Below are 13,698 nucleotides of genomic sequence, written 5' to 3'. Positions count from 1 at the left end.
CCTGAAAGAGACTGATGCATTCATGCCCTCGGAGAGCTTACACTCCAGCGCCCTAACCGGGTCCCTCTTTGTCACCTGGTGCTTCCTGAGAGCCAGGCATCATGCTCAGAACCTCTCATCCAATCTTCACCACAGGGGCACCTAGGTAGCTCAGTCGGTGAAGCATCTGCCTTTGGCTCAGATCATAATCTCGGGGTCCTGGGATAAATCCGCGTGTTGGGCTCCCTGCTCAGTGGGGGGTCTGCTTCTCCCTCTCCCTCTGTCCCTTCCCCCTGCTTCTGTGCTCTCTCTAATAAATAAAATTTTTAAAAATAAAATAAAAGTAATCTTCACAAAAGCCTTAAGAGGTGAACATTATTGATGTCCCTGTTTTTTAGGTGAGGAAATGCAAGCCTCATCACTTGTTCACATTCAGTCAAGCATGTACTGAGCCAGGATTTGAACCCAGGCTCTCGGAATTGAGAATTATTTCAGTGACCACGTGAGGGAGTCCATGGGGGCCATCAAGGACTGCCTGGTAAAGCACATGCACCAGGCACCATCATCAAATAGGAAACAAAGCAGCCCTTTATTCCTGGCAACTGGCCACGGGTCCAACATCTTTTCCTCACTCCCTCATATGCAGGACTGAGACAGGAGCAAAGCTTTGCCAGGAGGCCTGAATCTCCAAAGGTGAGGTTGGTGAGACCCTCAGAGCAGGCCCCATGTGACCTACCTCTGGGGCTGAGGCACAGAACCTGCATCAGAGAGGAGGGCGGAGGGACTGTGGGCCTTGGCTGGATTAACAGGTGGGAGAGGGGCAGAGCCTCTGTCTCTGCCTTTAAGACACAGACATGCCACCCATGAGTGCAATTTGTTCCAGAGAATATCCTCACTCTGACCAATCGGATATCAACGTCTCCTCTGGTGGCAGGGCACAGTTAGGAAGGGGTTGGAGCAGCGGCACTTCAGGCACGAGGGGAGGCAGAAGTGCTTTCCTGTCCAGGAGCAGAGAGAAAGCATGCGGAGAAGAGAAGAGCGTTCCCTCATCAGGCTGTGGGCCAGATCTCATGCTGATCACAGGTGACACAGGAGAATAAGACAGGCTTCCTGTCCTAAAGCAACTCACAAGAGAGTGACACTGACTACAAACTTACCCGTGAGTAATACAACCCAGCAGGATTGGACCAGCTGGCTGGGGGTGGAAGAGGCTTCTCAGAGGAGGGAAGGCCTTGGTTCCTTCATCCAAACTGGGTTATGAAGGGTGTGCTGAAGTTCTCCATGGAGAAGGGAACAAACCCAGCAGGAAGCACCAAGACTCAGTGTGGAAGCCATGGGTGGGTCAGGAGATTCTGAAGTGTGGGGCGTGCAGGGTCTGGCAGGGAGTGAGGAAATGGGGCTGAGAAGAGGACCTGGGAGTCAGACCATGGGGGACCTCTGTCTGTTCATGCTCCCAATGAGCCCTCAGCTAAGTTTGAGTTACTTGGTTTTGTCAGGGAAGGAGAGAGTTGTGGGTTGGGGGCTTACAGGGTCAGATTTGTGATTTAGAAATTTGTGACAACCAGACTGAAGAACTCATTTTCATTCAAATAATTATTTGGCACCTACCGTGTCCCTGACGCTCTGCAAGGGGCTGGAGATATAATGGCCAACTGAGTAAACCTGATCCTAAACATCGCTGGGCTTACGGATCAGCAGAGAAGTTAGACACGAGATCAGTATTTAATTCCTATTGTGAAAAGTCCATAGACGAAAAGGCCAGGGGATGCCAAGTACATTTATCTAGGGATTATATAACCTACTCGGGGCATCAGAGAAGACTTCCCTAAACAAGTGGCATTTAAGGTAAAATCTGAAAACTAAGAAATATCTGCTCGGGGGCGAGAGGAAAAAGCTCCAAGTGAGAGAACAGCATGGGCAAAGGCAATGAAGGGGGGAAGGTGACATGCCAAGATGGCCAATGTGCTTGGAGTATAGTGAGCCCAGGGCCTGATGGCATGAGATGAGATTGAAAAGGGGGTCAGGAGCCAGATAGGACAGGGTCTCAAAAGCCGTGATAAGGATTTGGGACTTTATCTTAACATCAGGGTCAGACCATGAAGGGGTTTTAAGAAAAATCACGCAAGATCCCATTAGCATTTTAGAAATGGAAAACAAGGCTCAGTGAGTGAGAGGAGGGGGAATAATTGGGAGATTCGGTGATTGTCTTTTTCAAGGTGAGGCGGCAAGGGAGAATGTGATTCTGGGGACTCGAGCTGAGAGGGAGGGCAGAGGGCAACCTAGGACCGAGAGGGATCACAAAGAGCATTGTTGGCAGGGATCAGGAATATCTGCTCAAGAATTCCTGCAACCCTCACTACTCAAGAATAAGGAGCAAAAGTGAACTTCTGAAGAGGCGGGAAGAAGGACCACGAGAGGCAATACGTAGGAGGCACCTGGGCCCACTGCTTGTGTTCCTCCCGGAGTAGCTGGCTGGGAGGGGCCAGGAGTCTTCTGAGCTTCTGTCCTGACCCCACGGGCACACAAACTTACTTCCAGCTGGCTCAGGGAAGCAGAACCCAAGGCACAAAAGTTCCTCACTGGCTGACATTTTGGGGAGCTCACAGAAGGGTGAGTTTCTCATATCCAATCCCAGCACCAATGAGGAGCTGAAACATATTGTACCCATTAGAGAAGAAATGCAAATCAGAAAGTCAGGCATTTGTGTCCATGACAACAGGGGGAACGCATTTTGGCAAATCTGAGTTCATTTATATTCAAATAAATATTTCAGTCTATGACTCTGGCACTTTTTTGCATGAGATATTTCAGAACCATATTGAATGTTGCTCTCACGCTAAGAACTTGAGAATTAAAATGAGGGCCAATTTCAAAGTCTATCAGGCTCCAAGATTTAGGGTTGGTTTTACCTCAAGGAATGATGAACTGGAGGGTGATTCAGCACATTTGTGTACAGACTTTTTGAATTGGAAAGGCCAGCTCAGTATCATCCCACGCAGCCCCTGTTGGGTACAAATGAGAAAACAGGCCCCAGGGAGGCTCAAGTTTCCCCAGCAACTCAAGCCTGAAGTCAGGGCTCCTGATTCTCAGGCCAATGGTATCTCCAGCTCATCAAACCAAATGCTAGAATCAGAAGAGCATCAGGGATAAGAAGGTGACAACTGTACATCATCAATTCTTTCAAGGGAGAGTCTCTTCCCTAATTATAAAAGCCATCTATACCCTTTGTAGCAAATCTGTATGTTACCAAAACCTCCAAGATACTGTCTCTAATAAGCCCTATAATTCCCTATAAAATCGCCACAAACATATTAACATACTCCTTCTCTGGTTTTCTTGCTGTGCATATGTCTTTACTGAGCAGCAGTCTTCGTTGACATACAATTTTGCATGATAAGCTTTTCTCAAATCATGAAAAACTTTTCATATACAAAAAAGGTTAATGGATGAGTAATATTCTATGCTATAAATATCTGATAAATTTACTAGGTCTTTTATTTAATTCGTTGGATATTTAGATAGTCTCCAAATTTTTTATTACTTTTTTTAAAAAAGATTTATTTATTTGAGAGTGCTCAAGTGGAGGGAGAGAGAGAGAAAGAATCCCAAGCAGACTCCCCACTGAGTGCAAAGCCCAACATGGGGCTCCATCTCACGACTCTGAGACCATGCTCTGAGCCAAAATCAAGAGTTGGATACTTACCTAAATGAGCCATTCAGATGCCCCAAATTTCTTATTATTTAAATAACAGTGAATTGGATATCTTTGTGCCTAAATCTTTATTTACACATTGGACTGTTTCTTTGGAACAGATTACTACACATGGAAATACTGGACTAAAGAGCACAGGCAGGGACGCCTGGGTGGCTCAGCGGTTGGGCGCCTGCCTTTGGCTCAGGTCGTGATCCCCGGATCCGGGATCGAGTTCTGCATCGGGCTCCCTGCTGGGAGCCTGCTTCTCTCTCTGCCTATGTCTCTGCCTCTCAATCTGTGTCTCTCATGAATAAATAAATAAATCTTTAAAAAATAATAATAAAGCGTATAAGCATTTGAAAGCCCCCTGGCAGGTTATACATTTGCTAGTGGAATGTGCAATCCTAATCTCACCAAGATCTCACCAACACATTCCAGGCATGGAGCAGCACACAGCCTGAAAGGCGAGATGGGAAAGGTTCAGATAAACAATCTGCTAGTGGAATTTAGAGGTGTGCCTACCCTCATGATGGAGAAATGTAAGGACATTTAAGGAACCAGGTGCTGGCTCTGCTCTCTGGGAGAATCTTCCACATTCATGATTTCCTGTGGCTCCTATCTGGGCTCTCAGAGGCTCTTTCTCATCCATCATATTTTGTGACCACATCTGAAGTGGGTATAGGAGACTAATCCTTCTTTTGAGGCTGTGTACCTTTTGCAGCTGCTTTCTACTACAAGTTCGGAGACATGGGAGCTATTTTAAGGCTACTCAGCCACATCTCTCTTGAGCTCATCTCTTTCTTGTAATCTATTGCCAGAAGCAGACAGTAAAATCCAGCCTGTTATCAGACTCTTTCCAACTGAGTCCCTTAGAGCCACAGGCCCAGTAGGCACATAGCCTGCCTTCTCATTTATCACAGGTGACAACTGTACCAAAAGCTTTGCACCTGTACATCATGGGTGTCCATATTTCCAGCCTCCAAGATCAGTTTCCTCACTGCATGCCACCTGACCACCAAGGCAATGTCCTATATTTTAGGTTTTTGTAGCAGCAATATCCCACTTCTGGTACCAAATTATTTATCAGTTAAGGTAATGCTAGCTGCTGGAAAGAATAAAATCTCCCAGATCTCAGTGGATTAACAGAATATAAGTTGTTTTTTTTTTTTTAATTCTCTTAAGGTCCAGAAAGGATGCCTTGATCTGACCGGTGGGCTCTCCTTCACTACTGACTTCATTTCCTAGGTTATTTTGTCTGGTGACTCTGTCATGTTCAACCCTTGGCTTCTGAGGTCCCCATGCTCATGGGTATCAAGCTGGAAGAGCATGAAGAATCGAATGCTGGAGTTCTCCATGGCCAGGCCTGGAGTGACTCACATTAATTCTACTGATTTTCCACAAGAATTTAGTCACATGGCTGTACCTAACCGCAAAGGAGAATGAAACACACAGTCATCTATAAGCCAAGGAGAAAGACAGATGGCTTGTGGTGAACTCAGAGGAGTGTCTTCTATCCTTGGACCTTCCATTCAAGGTCAACCCCACACTTGCCCTTTCATCCCATGCAACTCACCCTAATCCTGACCCCATCAACAGAGCCCATCTTTAAGTAAAATGCTAAAATCTTATCACAGACTTTTTAAATTAATAATGACCTTTTAAAATACTGTATTGAAATGTTACTTATCTCAATGGCGAGTTTTTCAGTACCCCCTTACATTTTGCATCTAGGTGAATGTCTTCATCTTACCCAAGTCCTAGCCCTGCTCATGTTGCAGAACTCAGAAGAGGAACCCTGCTTGATGTTTACTGAGAAGGCCAGCCTGGTGTAGGTTGTACATGAAATACAAAAATTTCTGTCCTTGTGGATTTTCCACCTTAATCAGGACTCAAATGGAATCATGTGTGCAAAGAGCCTTGAGAGCAAATCCAACCAACTTTCTGTGCATCTACAACCACAGACAGGCTGGTTGTAGCTGCAGTATCCTCATGTTTGCATTTTTAAATAGGTCGCCTGGCGGAACAAGGGAAGGAAGAGGAGCAGGGGAGCCGGGGGTGGGGTGCATGGTGACATAGGTTCATCTCGGGTGGTGTTTCTCCTAGCAACACCCATCAACTTGAAACTCTTCCATGCCTCTTACAAAATACCTGCCAGGAGCTCTTTTCCAAAAGGGCCCACAGTCCTTGCCACCAAACATTTTTAGCACATTTAAGCCTGAATTTTGGGCATAGATTTAAAGTGGTCGTGTGACATCATGCACAGATTATATAGAAAGCTTCCATGAGCATAATATTTCATTTAGCCTTGTTGTCAACTGCACATCTGTCTGGAGCAGCTGCAGGGAGGGGCCAGGCACTATTCTGGGCTCTGGGGGCAGAAGCAGAGAGAAAGAAATGGTCTCTGCCCCTGAGAGGTTCATAGTCAAGGCGGGAAGGCAGGGTAGAAACATAGAACAAAATAACACCTTCGTTACTCAGAACTCTTTGGGCTGCAAGTGACAGATACTCTACTCAAACTAGCTTATGCAAGAAGGGTATTGGTTATGATGGGGTGTCTCTCAGAACCTATGGAAAAACCAGAACCAAGAACTTCAATGCTGCCAGACCTCTCCCTGTCCTTCCTCTTTCCCTTTCAGGTGTGGCAGCTCCTTGTGGCCAGGCTCTCTCCTTCCGTCCAATGGAACACATGGCTGGGCTGCCAGTAGCCTCCGAGCTTGAGATGTGATGACCTTAGTTGCCTCCCGAAACAAATCTGACATTCTTGAGTCTAAAATTCCTAGGGAAGGTATCAATGGCTCATTTCAGATGCCACAGAACAACCAACTGTATCCAGGAGATAGAATTGCAGAGCACCAACATGGCTCCCACGAAAACCACAAGGATGGAGAAGGAGGAGTTCCTATAAAGAGGACGTGGAAGAGATCCCCTGTAAACCATACAGGGTCCAGTGCAATCAGAACCAAGAAAGGGACACCAACAGCAGGTCAGAAGAAGCAAAAGATCTCAATCCTAAGACTTTGGTAGTAAGGGCTTCTTGGAGAAGTAGGGCCTTCATGAAGCTGTATTAAAGGGTGGTGCATCAAGGGGCCCTAAATGAAAGAGGAATGATGCACTCGGGCAAGGATGAAGGAGAAAGGAGATAAAGCCCTTAGCAGCAAGCCCAACTCTGTGCCAGGTACTGTGGTAAGACTTTACATGCATTACCTTGATCTATCCCACCAAATAAAAGCGTGTGAGGGAAAAATGAGTATCCCATTCTACAGATGAGGATACAGAGAGTAGTAAAAATTAAGTAACTTGCCCCAGGTCCCCCACCCCAAAGTGGAAGACCAAACTTTGAACCAGGTGCATGTGTAATGCCATGCCATGTGGCCACATAGCCCGGCCTGGTTGCCGCCCCCACTGCTGCACCTACCCTGACAGCACTGATGGTTTCTGGATAAAAATATGCTTCAAGAAACATCTATTCATTTCTTCTGGAATACTCTTGGGAAGGTATGCTAGTCTGGATCCTCTGAGATTAGATGTGCAAAAACTCATTAGGGGGAGAAGCTACAGAAGAAAGTGGGAAGTCACCCATCAGAAGGGCCCCGGATCTCCTCAGACCAAGTCTGTTTTAGTAGCCCCACCTCGCTCTGTTATCGGCCGGGGATAAGCATAAGAAGTGTGGCCTTCAGGCAAGCACATGAAGGACTTCAGAGCTCAGCAGTGGATGGCCAATCAGTTATACTCCAAGCCTTTGGAAATCAAAGAGGTGCCTCATCACCTCCACCACTGAAGGGCTGCATCACACTAATACCCACTGTTAATCATTATCTGCAAGATATGACTGTTTTATTCCCACTGCAGGGAATCAATAAATGATCATTCTTTGATGCCTTTTTTCCCCCATGATTGATGAGCATCATCCTGTTTCCCCATCTATCCTTGGGGATCGTTTCTTGCCACTGCCCTCCTAATTATGTTCCTACTCAGTAATGCTATATCCTTCTATTTCTCTTGGGAGCTTCTCCAATATGCATTTCCCTTCTACATCTCTATATGCTTGCAGATTTGATCCCCAAATGATGGAAATTCAAACTGGTAAGGCTTTAGACACTGTCTCTGTCATGGCCATCCAAAGCACCTGGGACTTCCTCTATCGTAACAATCCTCACACACTGTAGTGACAATTTCTTGCAAAAATCCTAGGTAAGAAACTGAAAACTGCATGAGGGCAAGGGCTGTGACTACTCTATTGTTGTATGCCCAGCTCCTTAGCATGGTGCTTGGCTCAGCAAATAATTCTTGAATTAATAAATCACCCAATCTAGTCTCTTACATTTTCCATCAAACACATCTGATGACTGATTGGCTTATTTTTCTCAACCTAATGATGTATCAACATTTCCAACTGATCAATTTCATTTAACATTGGGCTTGATTTTCCCCACTGCAAGCAAACTAAACTATACCTGTACCTTGTGGTCAAGGGCCCCAGGAGCACCTGAGACAAATGTGTTCTCTGCCACATGACCACCACGATCCCCACCATGACCACCACGATGACGCCTGTGGACGGAGTAGAGGGAATATTATCTTCTACCCTCATGGAAAGCCTTGACAGGTTTGCACATGAAGGGTTTGTGAGAATAGGTGTGACATGATCGAGCTGAAATTCAATAGGTTACCTCCACATCAGTGGGCAGGAAGGGGGCAAAAGGGAGTCTAGCAGCAGGAGATTAGTTATGAGACATCAAACAGGTGAGAAGCATAAACTGTCTTTTAAGTCACAGGATAATTTAAGTAATTTAAACATCCTGCCTCATATAATAATCAAACTCCTAGATCTGATTTAAAATCGAGGCTTTTCCACTCTGCCCACTCCAGACTACTTACAGGTGGGGCGCCTGCAGTCAGAGGAGAGAGACATGGTGGATGTCTTCTTGTTCCTCACCTACGCTTCTACTCCTCCTCTCCCATTTGCCATCCACCTTTCTGACATCTCCATGGATGGAAGGCAAAGAGGAGGAAGAGGGAAGGGGAGCCTGAAAGTTCTGTTTTGACTGGTACATGGAGATCTAGCATTGCTGTTCTCTGAACTTCGCAGACGCCCACAACTGACTTCTTTTCTCTCGTGGGTCCTTTGGAGACTCTGCTCTCTCACAGCTGCAGTCTTCTTAATCAGGGCAAATGTATCTCTGCCTAGGCCCATGGCTTGCCCTGCGTTAGTCCTGAGGCCTTGGATGACACCTGTAGCTTCTCTCTGCTGAGGTCTGATGGCCAAGGTCCTGCATAGGATCTCACACTGGCTTTCTGTCTGACTCATTCTGGGCTACACTCTTGCATTCTTGACCCCAAATAGATGGGAGTACAGCAACTTCTAGGCTGCTTCAATCAGTATCCTTGACCTGTAGGTTTCTTAGGTATAAATCATACACCAGCTGTGTCCCTCAAATTGGAGGGGATGTATAATGAGCTCTCCAAGTGACCCATTCAAGCCCTTTCTCAAGACTTGAGACAAGAAGACAGGTATCCCACAGCCCTTCCCCTGGGACCCACAGCACAGCACCATTTCCTTTCCAAAGCTTGAGCCCCCACATCCTGCTTTCCTCCTCATGGTCCCTCTCAGCTGGTTTAGGATTAAGAAGTAGCAGATCCCACCCCCCTCCCCATGGAAGGGAAGGAGGCTAGAATTCACAGCACAGATTTCCCTGAAGAAATCCTCCCCGAAGACCAGCTCCAAATCTCTGATTCCTCTTCTTTTTATACCCTCAGTGTAGGGGAGGACTTTAAGAGTTGTCAACCATCACCTTTCAAAAACTTGTCACATGGTCTGGCTTGACACCCTCCAATGCAGTAGCCACTAACCCATGTGGCTGTTGAGCACTTGAAATGTGGATAGTCAGGTGGAGATGGCTTGTAAGTATGAAGCACACAATGGATTTTGAAGACTAAGTACCCCAAAAATGTGAAACATCTTAATTTTTTAAATGATTACATGCTGAAATTACAGCATTTTGGAAATATTGGGACATATATCATATATTATTAGAATTTATCTTGCCTCATTCCTTTGACTTTTTTCTTTAGATGGTTGCTAGAAAATTTAAAACACTTAGAGCTCTTAGAAATGATACCAAAGCATAATTCATAAAAGAAAAAAATGATAAATTGGAACTTCATAAAAATTGTAAACTTTTACTCTACCAAAGACACGAACAGGAGAATTAAAAGGCGAGCTACGGACTGGGAAGAAATACTTTCCAACCACGTAACAGACATGAGATTTGTATCCAGAACATAAGAATTCTCAAAATGCGGGGCACCTCGGTGGCTCAATGGTTGAGTGCGTCTACCTTCGGCTCAGGTCATGATCCCGGGCTCCTGGGATCCAGTACCACATCAGGCTCTCTGCATGGAGCCTGCTTCTGCCTATGTCTCTGCCTCTCTCTGTCTTTCATGAATAAATAAATTAAATCTTTAAAAAAAAAGAATTCTCAAAACTCAATAAGAAACATCCAAAGGACTTGAGCAGACACTTTACCAAAGAGGATATAAGGAGGTCAAATAAGCACATGAAAAGATGTTCAATCCCTAGGCATTAAGGAAATGCAAATTAAAATAGATATCCCTTAGCATCCATTAGAATAGATACAATTAAAAATATTGACAACACCAAGTGCTGGTGAGGATGAGGAATTAGTGAAATTCTCATTGCGACTGGGAATGCAAAATGGAAGGCACTCTGGGAAAGGTTTGGCAGTTTCTTTCAAAGTTAATTATACACTTCCCATAATACCCCGGAGATCCTACCCCGGGGTGTTTACCCTAGAGAAATTAAAATGTACGTTTATACGAAAGTCTATATAAGTGTTCATAGCAGCTTTTATGGACTGAATTTTTGTTCCCTACCCCATGAATATTTTATATTGAAATCTTATTCCCAGTGTGATGGTATTAAGAGGTGGGACCTCTGAGAGGTGAGTCACTCATGCTAGTTGAGCCCTCATGAATTGGATTAGTGCCCTTACAAAAGGGATCCCAGAGAGTTCTCCCTCTCCGCCACTGTGAGAAATAACTTTCTATGGTTTATAAACCACTTGGTCTATGGTACTTTGTCATGGCAGCTGGAAAAGACTGACAGCAGCTCTGTCTGTGATAGCCCAGGGCTGGAGGCAACTCAAATCTTCCCCAGGAGGTGAATGGATAAAGAAACTGTACTATATCCATATCATGGAAAACTACTTACAGCAAAAAAGGAAGGAAATATTAATAAACAACTTAGATGAATCTTAAAGATTCATTGAGTGAAAGAAGCCAATCACAAAAGCTCACATACTATATGATTCCATTTTATTGAACATTCCTATAAAGACCAACTATAGGAGCATCCCGGGTGGCTCAGCGGTTTAGCACCACCTTTAGCCCAGGACGTGATCCTGGAGACCTTGGATCGAGTCCCACATCAGGCTCCCTGCATGGAGCCTGCTTCTCCCTCTGCCTGTTCTCTGCCTTACTGTCTGTGTCTCTCGTGAATAAATAAATAAATTAAAAAAAAAAAAAAAAGATCAACTATAGTGGTGGAAAACAGATGAGTGGTTGCTAGAGATTATAGGTGGGAAAGGATGTGATGACAAAGGAATGCCCAGAGGAGTTTTTTTGGAAGACAAGACTGTTCTATATTCTGTGGTGGTGGGTACCTGAGTATATTCCATGTGTTAAAATTCTTAGAACTGAACACTGCAGGAGGAAAAGAAAAAAGTCGTCAATTTTACCATATAATTTTTTAAGTAAAAAATTTTAAATTACATTGGTGACTCAAATTATATTTCTCTTGGACAGTGCTGGTTGAGCCCCTCCTTTAGCACATTGTGTCTGTTTGCCTTGAATCTGAGCAGAAACTCATCCAGACACCCTGTTCCCCCAGTGTCTCTGTGCTTCCCACAATGGCAATATAATTTCTCATACCATTGCCTATCTCCATCAATGGATCAAAAGCATAGAGTTTGCAGGAATGTATGTAATCTTTATGCCCAGTTCCTGGAACAGAGTAGATGCTCAGTAATTTTAGTCACATGAATGAGTGAAGGAATCAACAGAACACATGCTGGAGCTTTTGGAGAATTAAAATGAAATATAAAATGTTTTTTAAAATCCTCCCTTCCTCTGATTATCACAGACTCCCAGCCTCAGCCCAGGACACTTCTAGGAGCTGAGACTGGGAGTGAGAGTGGGCTTGATCAGCCTTCAGCTTTGGGACACAGAATGAAGGGGAATCAAGGCCCGACTAGGCCAAGGCAGCCAGAAAACACACCGAGGAGGTAGAGGAAGTGAAAAGGGGATCTGGATCCCAAAGTGAGCCAGAAAGAAGAGATGGAACAGGTGTGCAGGTCTAGAAAGCAGGGACGGAGTGTTGTCAGTCCACATCACCAGCTCACATTCCCAACTCCATGGCTTGTTATTCTTCTGAGGGTTGATATTCCAAAGCAAATGGGAAGAAACATGATGCATGCTATCATAGATAAAAAGTGGCCATGTTTTCAGCCTGGCGCATTTTCCAAGGCAAATGAAAATTGTTATGAAAACAATTTATACCCAGCAGACATGGATGATTGCCTGTGATGACCTTTTGCCAGAGAAAATGGGTCTGATAAAGAAAAAATGTGGGCTCATTAGGACAAATTAGAAAAAGCAAATGATTGTTCTTAAATTATGGAAACTCCAAGACGGGTGAATCTCTCTGTCCTTTTAGGACATAAAAACAATAAAACACAAAAAGAAATTGTTTATCCAGAGAAAAAGCGTTGCAATTTGTGTGAATAGATGTAGTTTTGTTTCTTGGGCAGTTTTAGAATGGGGAGTTTTTTTTGTAAACCAAATGAAATTTAATTGACTTATTAACTCTGCTCTATGAATTCTCCTTCCATAAATCTAGCAACAACTGAAAGAAGAGGGAAAAAAAGCATTGAGAGTGAGCAAAATTAACCTTAACTTTCTATAAATGCTCTTCAAGGATTATTTCGAGCAGTGCAACATGAAAGAACTGGGGTTCAACATGGATGCTTCCACTTAAAGAATGTGGGTGCCCAGAATGGCAGGCGAAAAGAGAACAATCACAGTGAAGTATCGCTCAGCCAAGTGTCAACATCCTCCTACCTCCCCAATCATCACCCACAGGCATATTGAGCTTTACAGTTTATAAAGTGCTTTCATATACATTATCTCATCAAACGCTCACAGCAATTCTCCTTATTCGTACAAGCCCATTTCACAAGTGAAGGAACTGAGATTCGACAAAATTAAGTGATTTATCAGATAACAGACTCTACAGGCAGGATGGGAATCCAGGACTATCCCTGCTCTCTCCTCAAGCAATCCCTTGTGCGCGTGAGGACACGTTTTCTCTCTCTCTCTCTCTCTCTCTCTCTTTCTCTGTCTCTGTCTCTCTCTCTCTTATGTACCTTTTATGCATCAGAACCACAAGTTATTCGATTCATATATCTCTATAGGGAAAAGCAAGGAGAGTGCCAGACAAGGAAAGAGGTATGAGAAAGCAGTCTTTTCCATACAAATCCAAGCAGGGCTCCAAAAAACAGAACTCAGAGAAGAAATAGCAGAAAAGACAACCAAATTCCCACATCGGACAAACCCCATCCAAATCCTACTGTTTAGACACAGAGAGGTTTATTTCCTATTCAAGTCATAGTTTAATGCAGGCCAGTAGACAGAACTCTGCTCCATACAGTCATTCAGAGACTCAACCTCCTTCCATATATTTGCTCCATCATCTCAGAGTCCTCCACTGGATCACCACAAAAGCCAGAAAACAGACAAGAAAGAAAGTGTAAGATCTCATGAAGGGCCAAGACTAGAAAGGGTATAATTGCTTCTGCTCATGCTCCAACGGCCAAAATGAGTCCCTGAAGCCCTTCCTCCTCCACGTGCCATGAAGAGAGGGGAAAAGACTGATGTTGGTCACACATTAGCAGTCTCTGCCACCATGTTTTTAAGTATTTCTTTCAGTACGAAGTATTTTCCCTGAT

At 44.5% G+C, this 13,698-nt stretch overlaps 1 long non-coding RNA gene across 15 annotated transcripts in view; it reads right to left on the bottom strand.

The window, feature by feature from the left end:
- Positions 1-13,698, bottom strand: part of LOC102151386 — a 93,858-nt gene that overhangs the window by 19,440 nt on the left and 60,720 nt on the right. The window lies entirely within an intron of this gene.

This window comes from Canis lupus, chromosome 15 (assembly GCF_011100685.1).
Source record: "Canis lupus familiaris isolate Mischka breed German Shepherd chromosome 15, alternate assembly UU_Cfam_GSD_1.0, whole genome shotgun sequence".
Classification (NCBI taxonomy): Eukaryota; Metazoa; Chordata; class Mammalia; order Carnivora; family Canidae; genus Canis; species Canis lupus.
Note: the sequence above shows the minus strand (reverse complement) of the source record. Positions and strands in the feature narration are given on the sequence as shown.